Genomic DNA, 24,875 nt, shown 5'->3' with positions numbered 1-24,875 from the left:
GTAGAGTTTTCTATCTAGTATTTGACTCTTCAGAGTTAATAAGCTGCCAAACGTTTGGCATATCACCCCCTCCCTTCTCCAGATACTAGTGATCTTTGTAACCCTTTGAAATAATACAAAAAGTGTGTGTGTGTGTGTGTGTGTGTGTGTGAGAGAGAGAGAGAGAGAGAGAGAGACAGACAGACAGACAGACAGACAGACAGACAGACAGAAAGAAAGAGATGAAATGGAAGTAGGATTACTGAAAGTCACCAGCTAAGATGGTCAGGACATAGATTTTGTAAATGCTTATTTATTTAGTAAGCATCTTCAGGGTCTCACTTTCTGCACTACTATAGTCTTTCTTAATAGTGTGTCTTCTCAGGCTTCCTCATAGTGGACTTCACCAAGTCAGGAAAACAACCCTGTTAAAGCTTTTTCAAGTGTAAGACAGGTTAAGGTTATGTACACATTACCATTTGCTCTTGCTCCAGCATGCCCCTACTGCTGATATTTGAAGCCAAGAATGCACAGTGTTAGCCACAATTTATCTGTATCCTGTAGCTTATACAGAAATACTCCTGTTTGAGGTGCTTCCCCTCAAACCATCTTCCATCCAATTTGAAAATGAAAGCTGCAGTTCAGCTGAGGTGTGTACTGTTTGGACCACTGTTGCACACTGAATAGGAGTTCAGAGAGTGTGTTTGCAATTGCAGGGAGGCAAAACAGATAATTGGCTTCAGGTGAAGAAACCCTCTCCACCCTTCTGTTACGAGCAGCGGTGTAAAACAACAACTTGAAACGTGGGTGGGGGTGGGATGGTGTTTCTGCTTTTTAAGCCACTAATGTGCACATCACCTTAAACTGAAGAGGAGCATCAGTCACTCCTTGCCATGAACAAGGGACTTCACTGGCGTTGATGTACCCACAACTAATCTCTCCAGCAAATGGGTTTAGAAGAGAGAGAAAAATAAGTCACCCTGCTGACCTCTAACACAAGCAATCAACTCAACAGTTAGCCATATGAAACTGGGAAATGCATTGGAGATGCAGAGTGGCAGCTCATTAGGGAATAGCGTATCTTCCATGGCAACTGCCTGCATCACCCTATGGAGGCCCACCTCACACTGAGAAAACTATTCAGTCCTGGCCAGAGCTGAAAGCAGCATGGTAGGCTACATAAGACCACTTATCTAACTCAGAAACTGTCAGACTTAGGGTTTTGGGGTTGTTGTTGTGGTGTTTTGCTTCTTATAAAGTTGCTAATCACAATCCCAGAAACCAGCCAGGAGCAAGCCAGGTTGGAAGTTGTGTGTGTGTGTATGTTTTCTGAGGCCATGAATGAGACAATGAAGGGTTAAAAGGCAACAACCATTTCCCCATTATCTTGTTCAAAAAGTGCCTTTTTAAAAGTCCATATGGTGACTTCCTCTCGACCTGCTTTCCCATCCTCATCTCTTTGCCATGGCTGTCACTTATAAAGAATCACTTGACTTTACAATAACAAATTCAAAAGGCGAGAGAATATAATCTGTTGATCCACAAAGAATTGGAATAAAGAACACCCCCACTGCTCCAGTTATCATTCCCATAGCGGTAGTGATATTATTGATGTGATTGCTATGCTAATTTCTATTGCGGGGGTGGGGGGGAAGTGTATTTTGGAATTTGTTCAAAGAGAATTTCCAGACATGTTAAATGGTGAAGTGCGGAGTGAATTTCAAAACTTTGGAAGGCGGGACATGAAAACTGGTCTCTTCTTCCCCACATTTCTAGGACCAGTCTTAAAGAACTGCTCTTAAACTTCTTCAAAACAAAAGCAAAAAACAAAAAAGTCAGGAGGGGTGGGGGAAGAGAAACTTCCTTAAAAAAAATTCCTTTCGGAAATCTCTTTTTTGGGGGCAGCTTATTAAAAAGTCATCCCATTTGTATGAGGGATGGGGGGGGGGTGGAACCTCATATAATGTGAAGAACGAGTAAGCATCCCTCTCAAATCGGATGGAAAGGAATAATGGGAACATTTAAGGAAGAGAGTAATTAAACACACCGCCCTTCCCACTCACATACTTTTATTATTCTTTCGGGGAATTGCCAGAAATCTAACCCCACCTCCACTTGCATGGACTTCTGCGTTTATGTTAGAAGATTTCTGCTTGTGATGTTGTTTCTGCTTTCTTTCTTTCTTTCTCTCTTTCTCTCTTTTTTTTAACGGCATAAACTGATTTAAAATGTATGCCAGTCATCTTCAGGGAACTCATTTCAGTTGAGATGAAACTAGTGTTACCTGAATCAATGTTTTAAGTGTCCCTGTGGCTCGGCATTTTGAATAATCAATCTGTCTCCATCTCTTCTTAATCATGCGCATCACAGTCTTCTCTTTATTTGTCAGCTCGTTCGGATCTTGCCTTTCTCTCTCTCCCTCTCTCTCCCACCGCCCCCCTTCCTATTAACATGCCCCTAATGTCGTGAGCTAGCTTTTTCCTTTTAAAAGAAGCTGATGTATTTTGATACTTTTTTTATTATGACTAAATCTCTTTTTTTCCCATAATTACCCCACAATCATTATATAATCCCATCACAAAGAGTCTATTGAGGCACCATGCTTTTGTCAACTATGGGACACAGAATCCATAATTGCATTATTCAGCTTTCTCTCCCCCCCACTCCATTTTGACCCCCCTTCTGCCCCGCTTCCCTCTCTTCTTTTACTTCAGTAGCCACACATACCCCCTACTCCCCGTTTCTCACCTTCTGCTGGGCTACAGATTATTTCCTAGACCTTCCTCAGCAGATCAACCTTGCTAAAGTTGCTGGCTTTTCTTTTCCTTTAAAGTTATCTGCTTTATAATATAAGCATTGGAGCGCAGGAGGAGGAGGGGGGGAGTGGGAATCTCATATTTTAAATCTATATCTATATATACCCCCCCCCCATTATTCCAGACCCATAAGGCAAAAAGAACCTTCATGGCGTGTTTTCCCCCCTCCCTCTTTCTTTCTTTCGTTCCCTTTTTTTCCCCTGGAAGTTTAATTACCGTATGCTAATTTCCTTGCCTACTACGTGATTAATTAAAATCATATTTTCATAATCATTTGGCACTAGTATTGTCTTCGTACCATCATGATCTCCTCTCCCTCTCCCTCTCTCCTCTTCTCCCCCCCTCTCTTTCCCCTAAATAGTGTATGTAAATAAAGTCAGCCTTAATGGAAAGCATCAAAATGCAACGCTGAGGACCTTTCTCTGTTTGCATGCGTGCGATTGGCAACATAACTGCTTATTTACATTAAATACGCCACAAGGTTACAGTGCAGATCAACGTCACTTTATCGTTGATTACTTCTCTTAAGCGCCGGAGCGTCTTGGACGGATGCTGCGCGATCCAGCCGGCCGCTGAGCTTCCCCCTGGAGTTTTCCAAAGAAGCAGACTTGAAATAGTTTCCAGAGCAGGTAAGAAGCGATGCTTAAATACTCAACCCCCCCTCTCCACCTCCTCGCTTGCTCGAGCCCCCCCTCTTCGCTCTGCCTTTTTTTTTTTTCCTTTCCTCCCCTAAATGGGGAAAGATCTTCGGATTTGTTTAGGGAAAATGACAGGCGAGGGAGGGGAGAGGGTTGATCGAGGCTGGATCCTTAACAGCAGCAGCAGCGGCGACGGGTGGGTGGGAGGCTGGAGTGGCGGCGATGTGGGGGGGGGGAATCTTAGAGAAACGGCTCGGTTTTTTAATAAGTGTGTTTACACGGGCTCAAGGTCATGCCCCAAACTGCTCGGTGTTAAATGCTCCCCCCCTTTTTTTAGTTGCTTAGGCAGAAAAAGGAGCGAGCGAACGAGCGAGGGGGGAGGAAAATGGACGTTCCCAGCCCCCATTCTTTTGTAGATTATTATATCAAGGGGTTGAGCATTTGGCTCATCAAAGCTAAATGCCGCAAGACCTATCTAGTTGCTGTGAATTATGCCAAGGCGACAATGGAGTGGTGCCTTTTGAATGCTACAATGCTTTTCACCTACCAGATCGGGGAGGGGGAATCCAAAGCAGAGGAGAGAGCGAGCGAGCCGGGGATGTCTTGCGATGTTGCCTGATCGCTATCAAGGAAGAAGAGAAAAGGGGGGTCCTCCTGCAACCCCCCCCCAAAAAGCGACAGATGAAAATAACACCTCCTTCCCACCCCCACCTCCCTGTCCTTGGGATGGCTGGGCAAGATTTCGGGGGAGTCAGCCTGGCCGATCGGAGTTCCTCTCCTTGGTCACTTTCTCTCTCTCTCCACACGCCCCCCCCAGCCACCCACCCCGCGTTTCTCAGCCCGAGCAAATGATCAAGTCAATCATGTGGGGGATATGCTTCATTATTCATTGAACACAATCTTTTTGCAACGCTCCGCTTACGTGCAGGGGAGTTTCTCGTACCGTAAAACAAAACAAAATAAAAAATAAAAGATTGGGAAGGTAAGGAGAGACAAAAGGGACGCCCCTGCTGGGTTGTTTATTTGCTCCTCTTTTTTATTTTTTTTGGAAGAGGGGGGAAAAAGATAAAGAGATAAGAGAATTTGGGTGGGGGGGAGGACCGGAGTTTTAAAAATATCTATCTTTCTAAAAAGCAGGGTGCCCCCCAGACGTTGCCAAAGTCAGTTTGGAGTCCTTTCTCTCTCTCTCTCCACCCCCCCCCCCTTTGCATCATCGCAACAGGGCCTGCGTGATTAAAAAATACAGTATAATTAAATATCCATAGCAGTGACGTTTGCGAGCAAAGGCTGTCAGGGGAGAGAAGAATGAAAGGAGCAAAGGAGCCATTGCATGGCGCTGTAGAACTTAGCCTGGAGGAGAGATCGAGCGAGCGAGCGAGCCTGGAGAGCCAGCGCGGCTCTGGCTGGGTCTCTCTTTAAATCCGTTACTTTCGCGGGGTGTGCGCGCGTGTGTTTATGTGCCGGGGACATGGAGAAAGGCAAAAACTTCCCCCGGATTTTTTTTAAAAAATAAACATAGTTGGAGGATTTAAGACCCCCCTCCCTCTCAAGTTGCCCAGAAACTTTTCATTAGGTTTTTTCTTTCTTTCTTTCTTAAAAAAAGGAATTGGTGCAATGCAAACTTCTGCAAAAGTGCCTCCTTTCCCACGTGCGCGGGTTGCATCCTCCCCTTTCTTTGGGATTCTTCAGGGGCAAACCGAGAGATGTAAAAAAGAACAAGGCGACCCCCCTCCCCCGCGCAAAAACCCCCAACAACAACAAACCACCCCTCCAAACCTTTTAACACCTCTTTCCCCAGCCCCGGAATCAATGGCGACCAAAAGTTTCGCTTCTTCGCCGTGCCCCGCGCGTGCCAAAACTTCTGCCGCGCTGCTGCCTTCGCAGCGAGCCCTGCCATTTTGTGCCCGGGTCTGCTCGACCTCTGCTTAGCGAGAAGCGCGCCTGGGCTTGAGGTTGCGGTGGGGGGTGGGCTTTGCACTTGTCTTTCGGAGCAGTTCAAAATGCTTCTTTTTGGGGGGCTGGGGAGTAGGCAAGGGATTGCTTTGCGGGTGGGGTGGTGGGCAGCAGGGAATTGGAAGAAGGAGCAGGCATGAGATCTGCCCCTCCACCCTCTTCCCACCGGAAGCAGGCAGCAAGCACCTGCCAGACAGGAATCCAGGGCATTTGGGAGACACGACCTCAAGTAACAGGTTAAAAGGGAAACTTAACGTGGAGAGAGGGAGCGGTGGGGGCGATTCCTGCAAGCGGGTGGTACGGAAAGCAGCACCTCGGACTTGCCTTCTTTACAGGGTGGGTGGAAGAGGGTTTTTTTTAAATATATGTAGGAAGACTTGGGAGCGAGGTTGTTGAAGTGGCTGCCCCTGATCTTCTTTCCGGGGTGGTGTGTGTGTGTGGGGGGGGGGGGTTGGCTGCCTTCTACTAGTCTCTGCATCAATTTTATTTTGTGGGGGGAAATACAGTCATAGACTTCTTTTTTTTTAAAAAAAAGCAACTTATGTTTTTCAGCACTAAAAAGTTGTTTAAGAAAATATGTAAATAAAGAGAAGGCTTTGATACCACAGTAGGAAAAAAAATCCCAGCTCTTGAGGTGCTCATCTGTTGCAATGGGGCCATTATTTAATAATAAAGAGATAAGGAGCAAGTGGAGGGGGGAAAGGAAAGAAACCTAGAATTGGGAAACTTTAAAAAGCAAACCAATACTCTCCGTTTCTCTCTGTGTAAAACAATGGGCATTTAATTAGATTTTTTTAAAGTTTTGTTTTTAAAACAAACACCTCGCAGTTTACCAAAGGCTCTAAATAAACGAGTTAAATATGCATATATATAATTTTTTTGGGGGGGGTGTTGTTTGGTTGGGGCCTGGCTAATGTCACCACCATGCTGGTATTTTATGCGTAATCATTTGGTAGGTAACTCGAAATTCCAAGTGTCTGGGGAGGAGAGAATAGAAATTTGCAAAACAACAACAAAACAGGGGGAAGAGAGAGAGAGAGGGCGAATGGTCGGACTGGAGGCTCTCTGGAGGTGCAATGGGTGCTATTGTCGGAGGGTTTTTTGTTGAGCGGATATTGTTATGTCTATAATAGTGTCTAGGCGGAGACGTGAGTTGTCAGAGCCCTTCATTTTCACTTTAGCAGAACATGAGAGCTGGGGGGGGGGGAGAGGAGCCCTTGCAACGCTAAGTTTGCCTGCCTCTGCTTTTGCTCGTCAAAATGCAAACAATGAGGAAACGGGGAAGGAGATAAGAGGCTGCCGGAGGAAGGAGTCGGTCCTGGGAAGTGGGAGCGAAAAAGGACCGCTGGAGAAACAGGCATGTGTCTTTCTTCCACTGCTCGAGACAGGCGGACATGGGATCTACTTTTAAAGATTTCTCTCTCTCTCTCTCTCTCTCTCTCTCTCTCTCTCTCTCTCTCTCTCTCTCTCTCTCTCTCTGTGTGTGTGTGTGTGTGTGTTTTCCCTCCTCTCTCTCCTCTCTGTGCAGTTTAAAATAATTCCAACAGGGGCCGTCTTTGCTGAGCTGATCTGCTTTGCTTGCCACAGATAGCACTGGTGGTGGCTTCCTTGCTTGTGTGTGTGTGTGAGAGAGAGAGATGGGGGGAGCTTATTTTAAGTGTCATAATTAAGTTTAGGAGCCTTGTTTGGGCTCATTCAGGACTGAGAATAAGGAAGGCTGGCTGCATTTAGCTCTTTCTTTTTCCCTTTTCTTTTAAGAAATTCTTCTGTAAGGGGTTGGCCGAACGCCTTTGCACATCGAGGCTTGGAGAATGATGTTTTCTTTCATAGTTTAATATTAGCAACTATATTTTTAACCGTTTCCACTGGATTTGATTATTTGTGTGGAAAATATTCCCCCCCACCTTTTCCCTCTGTGCCGTTCGATCACTCAAATCTTTGTTCATTGTTCACTGACTTTGGAAGAAGGCGCTTTAAGTGTATAAAAAGAAGGGGGAGCCCTCCCCACCATCTCCTGGCTGGTTTGATGTTGAAATAGTAAACCTGAATGAGAGGGGGGTGGTGATGGTGGTGGACATTTGCAGCTTTAATTAACTTCGAGATGCTTCAACAAGGACCAGAGCGTTGCTGGTGACGTTGCTTCATAAATCTGCCCTGTGAAGGGTGTGTTGGATAGAAGTATTTACAATATCACCATCTGATTGAATATTCACTACCTATCGGGGGAGCAGATTTGCATAATTTGGATTTTTTTTTCCATTGAAAGAAACTTATTTGCAAACCAAACCAAAACCTCTAGAAGTCCCCCAAACCCAGCTGCTTCGATCTTCATGATTATTCAGGGTTCAAACATAACTGAAAAGTAAGTGACCTGCGAAAGTGCATCAATAGGTTGTGTAAATAAAAGCCAAAGGGCTTTGGGATGGGTCTGCAATTCACTATGTGATCTCTTTGGGTGCTTCTCAATAGCAGTTTTGTTTTCATGTAGCATTGGGAGTTTTAATTTATTATGACTATGATTATGATTTATTTTGCCTTCCTAACTTTCCCACTTCCTATCGCTTATTATACAAGGTGAGGTTTTCCTTACAATGCCTATGAATACCTGCTGTGATGCTCTTGGGGTGTTTGTGTATTTGCATGTGTAGGGAATAAAATGCTTAAAACGTTTGTAATTTTGGGGGAATTGGTGCTCCGTATACTTGCTGCTGTTGTCAGAGGCTGAAGCGTGTTGCTTTGAGTCCTTGTCATTGAATAGTTCATAAAGAGCTTAGTTACTCAAAGGTCTCTGTGTTTACATGTCTGTAAAGTTATGTGGTCATCTGTATTATTTTATATCTACCTGTGTAAAACCAGAGGAGAAACTGAGCTATATAGCACGTAATAAAAAATGTAGAAGGCTGATTTCTAATTGTATGCCTTTCACCTCATCCTCTTACAGTAGTAAAGATCACTGGAGTAATGAGAAATGTCTGAAATCTTGATGTACGTTTGAGGATAGCTGACAGCTATTCCTAACAAAGTGGCTGATATTAAATCTGGTCAATTTCTCCAAATGGGGCTGTTTTTTAAGTATTGTTTTTAAAACATTATTTATTTGTATGAGTTTCTTTTTTAAAAAAAGACTCACCAGGGTTTTCAAGAGGGTTTTTAACCAGGATTTTTAAGAGCCTTCAAATGCCTCCCAAAAGGAAAGGAGGGATGTGGCAAAATTGAACCAGAGGATCAAAAGTGTAAAAGTGGGCAAGTGCTGTGGTGTGGTGTGTGCCCCTCCATGCTGAAGGCTGTTTTAGTTATGATGTCATTCTGATAGTGGAGAGTGAATGTCTCCAGATTCTACCATTAAACGCTTGGCCGATCTGCCTGATAATGATAGCATTGACATGTCTGCACTTTGACAATTGCAAGCCTTATGCGCCCTATGAATTAACTTCTTCTTTCCCCTATGAAGCGAGAGCTCTCCAGCTTTAAGACCTGCAAATGCAACAGCACTTTTGTTGGCTGAGCCTTCTCATTGCTTTTAACAAAATATCTCTCCCTAAATTAAACAAACAGGAGGAGGACTTGTAGGTCCTTTCAGCATCCCAAGTTCACGTTAGCATCAAGTTGCTTTAAGGGTACCCAGTGTAGCAGCCAGTTTGGGCCCTAATATCATTAGCTGCATAATCTCTATTTTCAGCATGGCTAGATTAATATGGGGTTTGATTTATTACAAGACGAACAGCTTCAGAGAAACACACATCCCAAGTGTTTGTTTTCTCTTTATGCTCTTTTTTGTGCTTTCTTTAATCACTTTACAATGCATCCTCTGTAATATTTTGCCCCCTTAAATGCAGCATTCATAAGTGAAATGCCTCAGCTTAATTGGAAATGCATATCTATTTTAATTTGACACATCCCTTTAAAGTTGGTTTGTCCGTAATACCTTAATGTTTCAAAGAAAATCAGTTGCAATTTATAATCCAGTTTCTGTTGGCATTTCCCCGGCGACATGGAATATTTATGAATACATGCTCTTTTTTCAGGTGTTACTTTGGGTTCATCAGAACAGAAAGTATATAACAATAAAACCCTCATTGTTTTCAGCTATGTTCAATCATTTAAGTAGGCTATTTATTTACTATTTAGATGCTGGTGTTACGCCGTACTAAACAGATTTGCATGTGAAACAGTCTATATTATGCTCACTTGTGCTGGACTTAACCAAAATTGCGTTAGTGTCCCCCAAATTATTTCCACTCAAAGGCAACATTTTGCCAAAGAGTTAGCAAAAAGATAAGTAAGTCTGTAGAGAATACTTTAAATAAATTTGTAAAGGCACTTCCATTATCACGATGGAAAAGTTATTGTTTTTCAGGATGCTTAACTTCTTAGCCACACTTCAGATCTTCAGTAAGCAGCAACTTGTTTAGAGTTCACCAGAGATTTAAGGAAACGCTCCTGAATTTGTATCCATGCTGGATGCCATAACATAACCTGTTCCTTCAAAACAGCGGATAGTGAGAAATGTACAAGTTGCAGCATCAGTTTCACTGCTTTAGCTTGTAGCAATTCTGGGATCAGAAATTGCCAGATCTTCAGGAAAGAAAGCTTGACACATTTGTTTCTTTATATACCATGGAAGCCTAAGGTGACCATGGGCATTTGCATTATAACAGACCTAAAAAACCCACCAGTGCATTAATATGAGCTGTAGTTTTCCTTAAACAAGCACAAGTTTTTCTCAAGTGAAGCTCATTCCCCCGCCCTCTTCCCAACTCCCCATCACCCTTCTCAGAATGTTCTTTCATTTAAAATGTGCACTGTGGATTGCACACAGGTGTCTTTGGAGTGCTTCTAATAGAAAAGCATTGAGTTGAATTTATATGAACTTTCTAAAAAGAAAAAAAAAGCCAGAAGGAAGCGCAAATTAATTTTTCCAGGTTGAATGAGGAGCTTTCCATTTTTTTAAAAAAGCACCTCTGATTTCACATTACCTGCTAAACCTAAGAAATACCTGTTACATAAATTCTTTCTGGTTTCTGAATAAATATACTTAGGATTAATATGAGACTAAAAGCAGGGTATATTATGAACATTTTGTTTTTTAAAAAACTCAATTCACATCGTCCAGTTTTTGCTTCAAGCCATACTTTTGATCCTCTGTATGATGTTTGGTATTAAGGAAAAGAAAAGAAAAACAGGTGGGCGCGCGGGCAGGAGAAACATTGCAATACCTTTTTTTGTAAATATATATTTTTTTAAATAATCTGAAATACTGAGTTCGTTCTTCCAGAATATTCCCTTTATATGTGTGTGTTTATGTACACACACACACACACACACACACACACACACACACACACACTTGCAGAAGGAGAAGAAAGGCTGGTATATGCTGAAGGAAGACATTTATGTAAAAGTGCATAACTTTGGAGGAGAAAGTGGGGGTCAGTTAAACTTGTGAGTTGGTCCACTTCTCTAGTTGCAGTATCAGAACTGAGTGATTTTGGTCAGGGGGATGAAAAATTGAACTTCTAAAAAATAAAATGCAGTACTGAGAATCAGACCTTGAGCTTGAGACTATTTATGATCTGACGGGTGTTTGATGGTCATCTTGGAATGGATTGATGTCATCTGTCTATTTCCTCATGTCTCCGTGGGAAAAATAACCCAGCAGAACATTGCTAGAATGATAAGAATAGGTAGAGTTAACCGCAGGATATGAATGATCTTTTTCGTTTCTCCCAGTGATCAACGGGAAATTTGATAATACGTCTTTTGGTTCAGGTGAGGAAATACTTTATCATCATTTCCTTTCTACACTAGGGGAGTGACTAAACTGAAAACTTCTAATAGACGAGTTGCAATCTTGTGATTCTAATATCTAAAAGTATGTAGAATTAAACAGATGGACCACAATGAATATTCTTGGAAGTATAACTGCAGTTCTTCTAGTGAGCTGTGCTTATCTCTCCCTATCCCATCGGATAGAGCTTGTGAAGTGCAGTCCTCTGCATGTTTACTCAGAAGTAAATTCCACTGTGCTCAGTGGAGCATTGCTTCCAGTTAAGTGTTCATAGGATTGTAGCCTAGATGTGTTAATGTTTGCTGCAATTTATATCTTTAAAAGTATACCAGACCAAACTGGTGTTTGAAGGCTTCAGGTTTGTTAAGTTAGACTATAACATATAAAAGACAAACAGTTTTGTTGCAATATTGTTATGATTTAAACACAAATCAAGGAAATGACGCAAAAGCAGCACCAGCAGTTTCAGAATCTGACCCCTTGTATTTCACTGTGCAAAGTTGCATTCGTGATCATTTGTCAGAGCCTTGCAACCAAGGGAAGAATAACATGGGATTCGCTCTCTTTCATAAAAAGGGCTAACATTGTAAAATTCACATCATCACCCATTGCGGTAGGACTTCGTGGAAGAAAAGGCTATCAAGGCTTCATTGGCAAACACCAATAATGCTTAACATCTGCATGGGTGCTGTTCTGTGACTTCAGAGCTGTGCAGATGTACAAAGATGCACAGCTGGAGCGCAGGAAGGTGATGTCTGTACAAGCCTCAGAATAAAAGCTCTGGCAGCATTGGTGAAACTCAAATTGGTGAATATTTTATCAGTGAAAATGATGAAAACTGTGGGCAACTTTATGCTAAACGTGGCTGATATATGAGACTGGTTGGCCTTTTTCCTGTTCTTTAAAAGTTCTTATATTGATGAATCTGCAAGGATGTGCAATGATTAGGTTTCATTTTGATATACAGCAGTATTATGGTCTCCATAGGCTTGCATTGACATTTCCTTCGGAGCTGTGTGATGGAACTAAGTGGAAAAGGCTGAGTGCCACTCAGGAATTTGCTTCTTCTACCTTTTTTGAGGGTGGGAATTGCATTAAGGATGGTGATACAGGGGTATCCACAATGAAGCCATAGCATCAGTGTCAGAAACAACTGATTTGAAACAACCATTTGATTGGAACAGCCTGTCAAGTTGAGCTTCTGCTTTTCGTATTATTGAGAAGTATCAGAGTTTTTGTGTGCGTGTGTGCTTTAAACTGTTGCTTTTAAATGTCCTTTTTTCATCAGAGTCCTCTACATTTGCAAGAATGTCTGCAAGCTCCAAGGGGTGGCTTCTAAGGCTGGATGGGAAATGTGCACTACATGAGTTAGCCCAGGAAACTCATGGAAGTGCCCAGGACTTGGGAATAAAGAAGACGCTACATTCTTGAGCTTGTCCAGGGCCCGATCTGCACTATACATTTAAAGCAATATTCTTCCACTTAAAACAGTTTTCCCAAAGAACCCTGGGAAATGTAGTTTCTTAAGCATGATTGACAGGTTAGAAAATCCCTGTTCTCCTCACAAAACTACAGTTCTCAGAAAGGTTTAACAGTCACCTCCCCCTCCCGAAGTTCTCTGCACTAATACAGGCATGTACGCATTTATGCGACTTCATTTCATACAACAAAATATAATATATTATTGTGGTGATATTCAACTTAAGTTTTACCCAGAGTAGATTAATGAATATGACCAAGTTATCTCTATCAATTTTAATAGGTCTAATCTGAGTTCAGTTTAGTTGAAAACCACTCGTATGTTCCTGTTAACAACTTTTTATTTATTAATCAACTGTATAGATGGTTCTTCATAACATAGTAATCAAAGGGCAGTTTCCAAAAAAGTATCTAAAAATATAATGCAAATAAATCAAATACTGATACAACACCATATTGATACAATACTAATATACTAAAATTGAATACAAAACAGTTACAGGGATAGGATCAGATCAGACAGATTAAGACCTTAGGTACTAGTTATAATCCAAAGTAAGGTCTTGTTCTGTATCAGCACAAAACATGCTGTTGCTGCCCCTCAGAACTGCAAGCAGGGCTCAGGCTGCCAATCTCAGAGCTTGGACCAGTCTGTACAGTGGTACCTCGGGTTAAGAACTTAATTCGTTCTGGAGGTCCGTTCTTAACCTGAAACGGTTCTTAACCTAAGGTACCACTTTAGCTAATGGGGCCTCCTGCTGCCACCGCACCACCACCGCACGATTTCTGTTCTCATCCTGAAGCAAAGTTCTTAACCTGAGGTACCACTTTAGCTAATGGGGCCTCCTGCTGCCACCGCACCACCACCGCACAATTTCTGTTCTCATCCTGAAGCAAAGTTCTTAACCTGAGGTAATATTTCTGGGTTAGTGGAGTCTGTAACCTGAAGCATCTGTAACCTGAGGTACCACTGTATATGCAAAGGCACTCTGACAAGTACCTGAGTCCAGTGAGAAATCCTGATAACACTTTATTGAGAAAACTGAACAGAACATTGTGTAAACTGTGAGGAGAAATGGACAGAGGGGTTCCTGCCCTTTTATACTTCAAGTTTTGTACGTAGCAGGAGAAACATTCAGGCAAACACACAGAGGCAAAACTCCCTCAGAACTACACAACCATTCAGAGCATGAGCTGCCTCAGTGAGGATCATGCTTGGTTGCTAAGCAGCATTTCACTCTTGACCATGGGTGGCACCAGAAGTGGGACGGTGGGCAAGCCCCCCACAAACATGGAGCTCTGCCCTTGCCCCCTTGCTGGAGGTTAGTAATTAACATATGCTATTGTTATTATTTCAGAGAACTTAATATGTAGGACACAGCTTGCCCACCTAGCAATATACTTCGTGCATATGGTGCCCCCACCAATTTATTTTTTTCTGGTGCTGCCATTGCTCTTGGCTAGTTGACTTGAATCTTAACAGAATTAACATTTAAGTTACAAACAGAATGATCCCTGCTGCTGCACCTCCATCAAAAACTCAGGCCTTGAATTGGGCCAGGTAACCTATAAGTCAGCCTTTACAAGTTGTGCAGAATGGGTGTTACATGACTTAGTGCATAAGCACCTGCTAGCACTCTAGGATCACCATTCTGCACCTGCTGCCATTTCCAGAAGCCTCAATACAGAGCTCATTACAGGAATCACGACGTGAGGTTTCGGGGAATGGCTGTGACTGGCAAACTAGTCAGAGCTGGAAACAGGCACTTCTTGCTAAATGATGAGTTTGGCAGGTTGTAGCTGAGAAGCAGTGTATAAATGTTTCAAATAAATAAAATAATGTAGATTCACCTGTTGCAAAATTAAAGGGACCGCCCCCTTTTTAGGGCTTACTTAGTTGATTTCATTGTGTTCCCTTGGAATTTAACTTTTTTTGCTCACATACCTTGTTATGGGGGGAAAAACGGGGATTTTCTTAGCTTTATGCAACCTTTCACCCAAATCTTGGATACATTTAAGAGGCAGTCTGGGGGTGTGTGTCCCCCTCCCCATCTCAGACATTTCTGTTGAAGACTTATGAAACTGGAAGTAGAGGGAGTGTCTGTTTGGATCCAGCTTTAGGCAGTGCACTGCTAAAACCAAAAGGTTTTGTTTTTGTTTTTTTTAAGACAGTTGAAAAAAACACCTGTTGTCTGGGTTTAGAATCTGAACAAGTTGCAACTTTCCCCTTTTAGGGTCCATTTAATAATATATTGTTCCCAATCTGCCAGCTGTGGTTAGAACAGGTGAACATGGTTAGCACTAACCAGAAATTGTCTTGTAACTGAAATTTGAAACCAGGTTTGAAGTTCTGGAGATGAAGGAATCTGATTAGCACGAGGTGCAGTTGACTTCAGGTTAGAAGAACATGTGAGGGGGTTGTGGCGTTATGAGGCTTTGTAGATAAGGGCTGTGCACACATTGCCATGTACTGTGGCTCCAGTGCGCTCTCATTAGTGGTATTTGAAGTTTGTGTACACTTAATGTTTGCCACAATTCATCCTGTATCCTGTAGTTTATTGAGAAAAACTGCTGCTTGGTGTGTTTCTTCTCAAACTAGTTTCTATCTGATTTGAAAATGGCAACCATTTCTTGGGATTGGGGTGAGCGGGAGACAGGACCTTGTGCTACTTTGTGTTTTTTTGGATAAAGAGAGAGATTCCATTTCTATCTGGCAGCTTACTTGGTTTTGTTCCCATTTTGAAAGACAGCAGACGAGTCTCTGTGATCCATGTCAGCCAGGCTATCTATATCTATCTATCTATCTATCTATCTATCTATCTATCTATCTATCTATCTATCTATCTATCTAAGGACCCCTAATATGCAGATCTGTGTTTAGGGGTGAAGCCCACTGGATAATTTTAAATTGGCAATGCAGTTCTTAAAATTAAAACCTAACAAAACACCCCTAATTTAATGGATCCGTTCTGTATCATAAATATGCCGTAGGACTGTGGTAACTTTTTGCGTTGCTGAAAGTTATAGGTGTTAAGTTTCCCTTTAGAAGCAAGCAGAATTATGACACTGAAATACTGCTGGAACTTTAATAATAGCATAATAGGTCTAATAGCTAATGAAACATCATGCTTGACAGCATTGTTCCTAGAAATATAGCTATATAGAGAAGTTTGAAATATCTAGGTCATCATAAGGATGTATATGATTTACCTATATGTAGTCAAGTTCAGAAAAGTTTCTGCTTCCAGATACAAGGAGATAGTGAAATAAGTCCTAGTCCAATTGGACCCAATGAAATCAATGGGCTTGCTCTGAGTATGACTTAGTTGGATATTAACTAGTACAGTGGTACCTCGGGTTAAGCACTTAATTCGTTCCGGAGGTCCGTTCTTAACCTGAAACGGTTCTTAATCTGAAGCAGCACTTTAGCTAATGGGGCCTCCCGCTGCCGCAGCGCCACCACTGCACAATTTCTGTTCTCATCCTGAAGCAAAGTTCTTAACCCGAGGTAATATTTCTGGGTTAGCGGAGTCTGTAACCTGAAGCGTATGTAACCAGAAGCGTATGTAACCCGAGGTACTACTGTAGTTGAATTTGCATTATACTGTCAGAGAAGTAGCTCATCTAATCCACTGCTGTTTGCGTAGACTAGCCATTGCTCTCGAGGTCACCACCAAGCCATTCACCTAAGTAAGATCCCCCTAGCCCAGGCCTGCCAGTCGGTTTAATCCTGCACCTGTGGCAATTTATTTCCTGGGGTAAAATCCCCCCAAAACCTCGACAACTTCAATCCTAAAAAGAGCTCAACAACTTTGGTCAGCCCTCACGGCCGTTCACTTCATCAAATCTGGCCCTCTTTGAAAAAGTTTGGACACCACTGCGCCTAACCTAAAATCCATTAAAATGGAATCTGTGGCTCTGAACAAGCCAAGAATGTGTTTTCTGAGTGAACCAATATCCATTGAAACAGACATATGTTTTTGCCTCTCACCTCTCCATATCAAAAGAGGTTTGTGGAATGTGCTTTGAGCCTGAGATGAGAAGAAATTCTTTTAGAATGGAATTTAAGGACATATTCACACATGACATGCTTACCTACTTAAGTACAAGGTGAAGTGAACCATACCGTTGTATGATTCTGGCCTCTGCTGTGTTGCTCATCTTTCAGTGGGCAGGGTGGTAGGATTTGTCTTTCTTACAATATTACTGGATGAATACTTCAGGAATTTTGTTTATTGTCTTCTGTTCCTCTTATCTGTTTTTTTACTGATTTAGCTGTATTTTACACTGTTGTCAATTGCTTTGAGACTTTTCTTTAAAAAAAGCAATTAATAAATGCAATTAATAATGCTTACTACTACTAATAGTGTGTGCACCTGCTTCTGTTTTACTGTATCTATGTGTGTTGGCAACATGTGGTGATATACAGCTTCTTAGTTTGTCTGCACTTAGTAAAATGCATATTAGTGTGCAATTCACACAAGTGGTGAACCTGAGAAGTGACAGCTGTATCTGTGGTGTACACAGGTGTTTACTACAGCTGGTGTCATGTGAGCAGTGGTGCACAACCTCGTTAAAAGAAGTGCATTGTCTTAATTAGCATTGTCTTCTTGTGGTAAAATTCTGCCCAACTTTACTGGCTCATTGAAGTTGGAACATGGGAGTAGTTAAATACACTGGTGTGTTGTGTTAACATGAGGTATGTGGGAAAGAGTTTAATGGGAATTAGGCAACACCTGATGAGACTCTTCATCCAATTCCATTTCATTCTCATGGAGCGGTCCTTGATGTAACTGGGACTGGGAAAGATTATTCTTCTCAGAAACCAGTTTCTCTGGTTCCAGTGTTAGAAACTGAGATATGAAAGCTAGGAGCTAAATGGCAGCTTAAACCTAGATTATGGGCACAACAATGGAATATCTAGGCATGCTTTTTTATAACAAGAATACAAACCTGAAAATGAATGAACTGCAGCTAAAATATTATGTTCATTTTTCACATGGTCTAGTCCTTCCCCTGCCCCCCCCCAATATTCTTAAGATGGTCTCTTCTCCAGTCTTCAGAGAGTAGCTGGAAGTGAGGAGGCAGAAAAAGGTCCCCCTTTCATGCCACTCTGCAGTTTTAATCTGAAATCTTAGGCGCAGTGTTGCGCCCAGAGCTCAGAAACTGCTCGTACTAATGAAATTCCCTGTCGCAAAATGCGCCTAGAATAATGGGAGTTTCGAGCACTGTCTGGTTCACAATTAATGCAACCTGTGGCTTGAGCCTTAAGGTCTTGTGTGAATGAGCCTTATGTGTTCCCCACCATTCCTTCAGACGCAAAGAAGAGACCAAAAGTGTTAGGAGGAGATAGGTTACTCATGTTTGAAACCAGGCAAATTGTGGTTAGTTTTAACTATGGATTAATGAAACAAGACAACTTCAAACCATGGCTCACAATCCATGGCTCATTTCTGTAAAGCAGAGGTCGGCAAGGTTTACCTCGCCTGGGCCGGTTCACTCCAGCAGAGATCCCTCCATGGGATCCCTCCGTGTATGTGTGTGTGAGCACGAGCACCCACAATTTCTGGTGTCTGCATTTGCACAGACGTGATTTCCGGTGTCTGCGTCTGTGCAGACGCAATTTCCAGCACCGCGGAAGAGAGCCCCCGCACCGCGCTGTGCCGGTTTAGCACAGCTCGTGGGGACCTGCCAAGCGGGTAGCTCGGTTTAGGGGCTAACCTCAGTTCTAAGTTTGGAAGAAACTAGTAACTCTGGTTAGTTGCCAATGGAAATGAAAACATCCACTCTCTTTCTTGAAGCCACACCAGAGAAGCAAAGGGGGAGGGGAAAACACAACCATGGCTCACCCAGGCGAAATCCTATAGCGCTAATGTATGGTTTAGTGTTATGTCAGAATGCAGCTGTCATTGAAGTGTCTAATATTGTTGGTTTGCTTTCTTCAGCATGCTTATTGTGGTTATGGCATGATACGCCGTTGCTTTCATATATTATGGGCCAATTTTTGAAGTCCATTTTGTGTCCACTTGTTGTACTCACATGGTACCTTGTATGAATGCCTGTGGACTTCTTGCAGACAAGGCTTCTTCTTCACCCCAGTGGCAGCGGTAGTGGTGAAGCTGATAATTTCCCTTGATCATGGCAGTTTAAAATAAGAAGTAATATTGCAATTGTAAAATAATAATAATATTGCACTTGCAAGTGTGAATGCATCTCTGCATGAATGCATCCTTGGGGTTACCATTGCTTAGTGACAAAACTGACAGGCTCTATAATATGGGAAAGTTTATCTTGTTTGCTGTATTTTAGGTTAGTAGTGGAATGATGACTAGGACCTCATCAAGTTCAAATACATTTGCAAATATTTTATCTTGACATCAATAGGTTGATGCTTCATACTACCCTTAAAGAAACATAGCAGTGTCAATGCTATGAATGAGTGACAGTATTATAGTGAAGGAAAGCATTAAAATCCTGTTCAGCACCATTTTGTTGTCTATTCACTTGTTTGGCATTTCATAGGGCATGCAAAATGAAGTCAGTTGCACTTTGCAGCTGCCATGCCCTGGTAATAATACTACAGACCTGGGGGTGGGGGGAGAGTGAAATTTCTTTGTTGATGAAACAAATCATAAACATCCAGTTATCATGTCTAGATTTTGATTCCCTTTGGTATGAACTTGATTTTATACTGAAAGCATGCATTTGTCTCGAAGCATAAAGCAAGTGTCTCTATTAATGACAAGTAAAATGAAAGAGGAAACCATGATAATAATTTCTAGAATCTTATTCAAAATACATGTAAAGCAATCAGAAATTTATCATTTTGATTGTGCCAGCCTTCATGCTGGGCTTCTATCCCAAATCTAACAATACTTGTTGACATCAGCTGAAATAAACATATGTAGCTAACACAGACTTTAACTCCGTTGCTTTTGTACATTAACATTTTGTGTTTCTTCTGCAAGTGAGGACTCAGTGTAGATAAAAGGTCCTTCTGTGGGCCCAGTTCACACATAGTTCTGGTCACATAAGCAGCTGCAGACTCGCATTAGCTGGAAGCAAACTGCAGGCAACTTTGACTATGATGACCTCCTGGGAAATGCTTAGCTGTGGGTATGTGCTGCCTAGGACATACTATATTTTAAGTATGTATTTAGGCTGGGGAACTTGTAATGGTGGCAGTAGAGTTGCAAATGCTGGTTTGGCTTTTGCATAGTTTGCCTAGCAAGAAAATCTTACCTATGTAGAAAAGGTAAAGGGACCCCTGACCATTAGGTCCAGTCATGGCCGACTCTGGGGTTGCGGCGCTCATCTCGCTTTATTGGCCGAGGGAGCCGGCGTACAGCTTCTGGGTCAGGTGGCCAGCATGACTAAGCCGCTTCTGGCGAACCAGAGCTGCACACGGAAACGCTGATTACCTTCCCGCCGGAGTGGTACCTATTTATCTACTTGCACTTTGACGTGCTTTCGAACTGCTAGGTTGGCAGGAGCTGGGACCGAGCAACGGGAGGTCACCCTGTTGCAGGGATTTGAACTGCCGACCTTCTGATCAGCAAGTCCTAGGCTCTGTGGTTTAACCCACAGTGCCACCCGTGTCCCTATGTAGGATCCTGTAAATCAGAGAACATGACACACCATGGGAAAGTTAAGATTAATTCAGAAATAAGCTACCACTAACATTAAAAAAAGCTAGATTTGAGTTGCTATTGAGACTCTGGCTTTCAAGCATGACAATAAAAGTACATGCAGCTGACTAGAACCTACCTTTATTTATTGAACAAAATTCATGTACCACTTGATTGTAGTGAAACCTCGGTAAGTTCTCCTTTACATCTGCAGGTGTGGCAGTGGAAGGGCTGGACCATGGTCTTGCCTCAGTAATGGACTGGATGAGAGCCAACAAACTGGAGCTTACTCCAGTAAAAAATGAGGCACTGATTGAGAGTGGTTCCCTAGACCAGATAGATGGGAGTTACACTCCTTCTGAAGGTGTGGGTACATAGCTTGGGGGTACTTCTGGATCAATTGCTGTTGCTTGAGGCTCAGGTGGCCTTGGTGGTGTGGAGTGCCTTCCATTAGCTTTGGCTGTTGGCCCAGCTGCACCCCTATCTGGACAGGAATAGCCTAACTTCTGTCATCTGTGCTCTGGTAACCTCTTGGTTAGATTATTGCAATGCATTATATGTGGGGCTGCCTCTGAAGGTAGTTCAGAAACCTCATCTGGTGCAGAATTCAGTGGCCAGGTTGCTCACAGGGGCATATTAAATGACCCTGGCCCAACTGCACCGGCTGCAAATTTCGGGCCAAATTCAAAGTTCTGGTTTTGACCTATGAAGCCTTAAACAGCTCAGGATCATCAAGAACTGTCTCTCACAATATGAACCGACCTAGACCTTGCAATCATCATCTAAGGCCCTTCTTCATGTGCCCCCTCCATGAGAGGTCTGGAAAGTGGCAACATGAGTAGAGGCCTTTTCAGTAGTGGCTCCCTGTTTGTGAAATGCTCTCCCTAGGGAGGCTCACCTGGTGCCTTCATTACATATCTTTAGGTGCCGGATGAAAACATTTCTCTATAATCAGGCCTTTGGCAGATTAACATTCTATGGCCTTTTCAATGTGTTTGTGTGGGGGGAATTATTGGTTTGTTTTTGTTCTTTTGCTATGTATTTTGTGTTTCTCATTTTGTATTTTTTTTGCTGTAAACTGCCCTATGATCTTTCAATGAAGGGCGGTGTACAAATTTAATAAATGATAAAAAATAATAAGTGGTTTACAAAAGCAAGCACACAATTAAAATTATCAATAACAAAACAGTTCAGAAGAGGTATTTTTAAATGTTCAACTGATCTTTACAATCAACAGTAAGCTAAAAAGATGCTAAAACACATGTCAGTTTCTACATGCCTGGATAGCCTTGCCTAAACAGAGATGCTTTAAGCTGGCACCAAGAGGGGAACAGTGAATGTGCTTACCTGATGTCGATAGGCAGGGAGTTCCAAAGTATAGCTGTTGCAGCACAAAAGTACAAATTTCTTACAAGTGCAGAACAAGTATTATGTGTCAGCTGTAATTGTGCCACTTCCACAGACTGAAGCAGTTGAGTGGGCACAGACAATCCCATATAAACTGGTCCAAAGCTGTTAATGCCTTTATATATTAATAGTAACACCTTGAACACGGCCCAGTAGCAAATGGGTAGCCAGGGTCGATCTCTGAGCAGATCTCATTGGACTTTAGAATGGCTCTGTTCTGCTGTTCCTGTTGTGCACTAATTACATTTACATGATGTACGAAAGAGACCCAAACTTTGTTGTAGTGTCATCTGTGTAGATGCTTTTATGTTTATTTCCATGATGCTTTCTGATTCCCTTCCTCATACTTTGGGTTATCCATGAAAAGTCCGCAGAGTGTATATGATACCCTTGACCTTTGAACAACTTCTGTACATTCAAAAACAATTCCCTAGAGGTCAACCTGTTGGAAACTTTATTCAGTATATGAAGAACTACATTCTGTGGTTGGTCTATGCCATCTTTTAGCTCTGAGCTTGCTTGACCAGTCTGTCATTGTTTGAATCAAGGTATTCACACTTGCAGAAAACATTTGCCTTATAATGAAATCCTCTGCTTAAGATGCTGTCTAAACTACAACAGTGTATTCTAAGATCTTTAATGCTAAATCAGTCAGTGAAAACTTTTAACTGTAGCAAACTACTGTGTTTAACGCAAGAGTCATTTATGCATTTCGTATTTTCTGTGAAATTACTCTTGCTAAGATTACAAAGAAGTTGGATACACTCTGTAAATCACCATGCAAACAGCTTCTAAATCAGGACAAATGTGTGGTTAAATTATCATATGAATGTTTAAACAACCACGTATATACAGATCTGGGAGCCATTTCCCTTATTCTGGATACACTTTGAAGTACGACATTGACAGTTGTTTTGTTGTATGGCTGTTGCAACTATCTAAAGTAGATTAGACGGCTTTGGAAACAAGCTCAGTCCAACTGATGTTTGACATTCCCATTCTATGCAACATGCTTCATGCATCTCTTTCAACTCAACTTATATATGCATGTTCTGGTACCTTTGTTTGAGTGCCTCATGGCCTATTTTTGGGATGGGGTGGGGGCAGAAAAGGGACTGTTTTGATTTTATGTTGGATAGTTTTCTATTCCAGTTTGTCCTGTTTGGACAAGAGCTTCACATATTTTAGCCAAGCAAATGTTTCTAATTACAGAAACGTAACATTTTATAAGTGCAATGCCAAGCCTTGATGTTGGGCCATGTTGAAATTTCATTAATACATCCTTCGTAAAAAAATAATAATAATTCTTTAGGTGATATTTTCATGTTTGAGTAAGCTGGCCTGACCAATTTCCTTTTCATGCTTTTTTTTTAATATAACCCCCCCCCTCTCCCTCTCTACTCCCTCTCCCTCTCCCTCTCTCACCTGATTCATACCATGTGCTCTGTCCATGTGCACTGGTCTAATGTACAAAAGGCAGACGCATAAGCTTCAAAATTCAGTTAACTGGGCATCCAGGTATTTTTATGGCATCACAAGAATCTTTGTTAATACAGCATCAGCATGGTCTAGCATAGTCCTCACCAGGACCGATCCCACCATTGAACAGAGTGAGATGACTGCCTCGGGTGGCATATGCTAGGAAACGTTGGTGTCCCTCAGCTCCTCCTCCTAACGATCCCCTTTTGTTAGAGAAGAAAGCTGTGTGTCATGCACCTGGACCTCCACCTTTATAACTACCCCTCCCTGTGGAACGCCCTCCCACCAGATGTCAAAGAGAACAACAACTACCAGACTTTTAGAAGACATCTGAAGGCAGCCCTGTTTAGGGAAGCTTTTAATGTTTGATGTACTGCAGTGTTTTAATATTTTTTTTTTGGAAGCTGCCCAGAGTGGCTGGGGAAGCCCAGCCAGATGGGCAGGGTATAAATAATAAATTATTATTATTATTATTATTATTATTATTATTATTATTATTAATAATAATAATTACCCTGCTGACCTCCCTTAGGGGTAGAGCAGTGTCCCATTGCTAGTACTGGCTGTTCCCTTTGGGAGTGGTCAGGTAGAAAGCAGGGAGCCCAACAGTAGATGGAGCCAAGACCAACAACAGACAAAACCAGCCATTTATATTGTTGTCTCCCTGCTCCTCCTCTGTTATGCAAGGGAATCACTGAGGAGGAGGAGGAAGCAGACAAGCAGTGCCAACTCTCTGGACTGGCTGGAAGCAAGAAGAAAGGCAAATGGGGGCTGGCTGAGGGCAGACTGAACCAGCCTCCAGTGCTGTTGGAGCTTCTGGACTGGAGTCTTGAGAGTCAGAGGAATGCAATGCCAGGATGTAGAGGTGCTGGCTTCCCCCTATGTTGGGACTTCCAGAGCAATGGGAACTACCATGGTGAGTTAGCTGAAATGCAACACAAGGAGATCTGCATTGATCATTGCAATGCATTCCTCATTATTAATTATTATGGTATAATCATCATATTAGGCTATATCATCTTCATAGGGGCATGGCTGTGAGTGGGTACAGTGTGACCAACATGAAGGGACCCTGCACTTCTGAATTTGCCACTAGCCTACTGATGTGGAGGCTTGGAATATTGGCTTTAGGCATTCTAGGTATTCAATATGGAGACCAGCTCATAAGTGAGGATGGGTTTAAACCTTTGTCTCCTGCATCCAAATCCAGCAACTAAATCAGCTGAAGCAGACAGGCTCATTTCCTCCTCCTTTGGAACTGATTCAGAGACTTGGGCACAGCATAAAACTTCTCAGGGAAAGGAAACTCGCAGGCACATTTAGTCCAGGATTAGCTGTTGGGACTCTTGAGTGTCATCTGAACATTGATTTTTTGTCAGATAATGCAATTACGCTTAATGGAGGGCACAGCTCAAGAGTTGCATAGTTTAACTAGCATGCTCCATTTTATGCACTGTACCATGCTCCCTGAGTGGCTGCTCAGCGCTGAATTGCTGGAGTGTTTTTCTAAAGTGATCGTGAATTGCCAAATGGACAAAGCTCATGCAACTCCTCTGCTTTCTCCCCGGCCTCGGTGAACCATGGCTGTGCCTTCTGTTGAGAGGGAGGAAACGGGAGAGGGCGGGGGCTGAAGTGCATTGATGAATGTCACCCACTTTGTTCTGTGGAACACAGCACCTTCTGTGAGGCGTGCGAGGCCCTGCTCACT

General features: G+C 42.4%; 1 protein-coding gene and 1 long non-coding RNA gene across 4 annotated transcripts in view; one reads left to right on the top strand and one right to left on the bottom strand.

Moving 5' to 3' along the window:
* Positions 1-3,283: 3,283 nt before the first annotated feature.
* On the bottom strand, positions 3,284-4,203 carry LOC310711697. Its single transcript, XR_014528598.1, has 2 exons — positions 3,981-4,203; positions 3,284-3,379 (listed from the first exon to the last, which is right to left on the bottom strand). It is a non-coding gene; the product is annotated as an uncharacterized lncRNA (long non-coding RNA).
* The window catches only part of ZNF536 (zinc finger protein 536), a 450,709-nt gene continuing 429,176 nt past the window's right edge, over positions 3,343-24,875 (top strand). The window contains exon 1 of one of the 3 annotated variants that reach the window (XM_083513503.1): positions 3,343-3,424. The gene's annotated coding sequence lies outside the window, so the exon portion shown is untranslated. Of the gene's footprint in view, positions 3,425-7,009; positions 7,749-24,875 lie in introns of those variants that run through there. The other 2 variants (XM_083513501.1, XM_083513502.1) reach the window with 2 other exon arrangements.

The sequence above is a fragment of the Podarcis liolepis genome (assembly GCF_965112155.1).
Source record: "Podarcis liolepis genome assembly, chromosome: 7".
NCBI classification, from domain to species: domain Eukaryota; kingdom Metazoa; phylum Chordata; class Lepidosauria; order Squamata; family Lacertidae; genus Podarcis; species Podarcis liolepis.
This window is presented reverse-complemented; position numbering and strand designations above follow the sequence as displayed.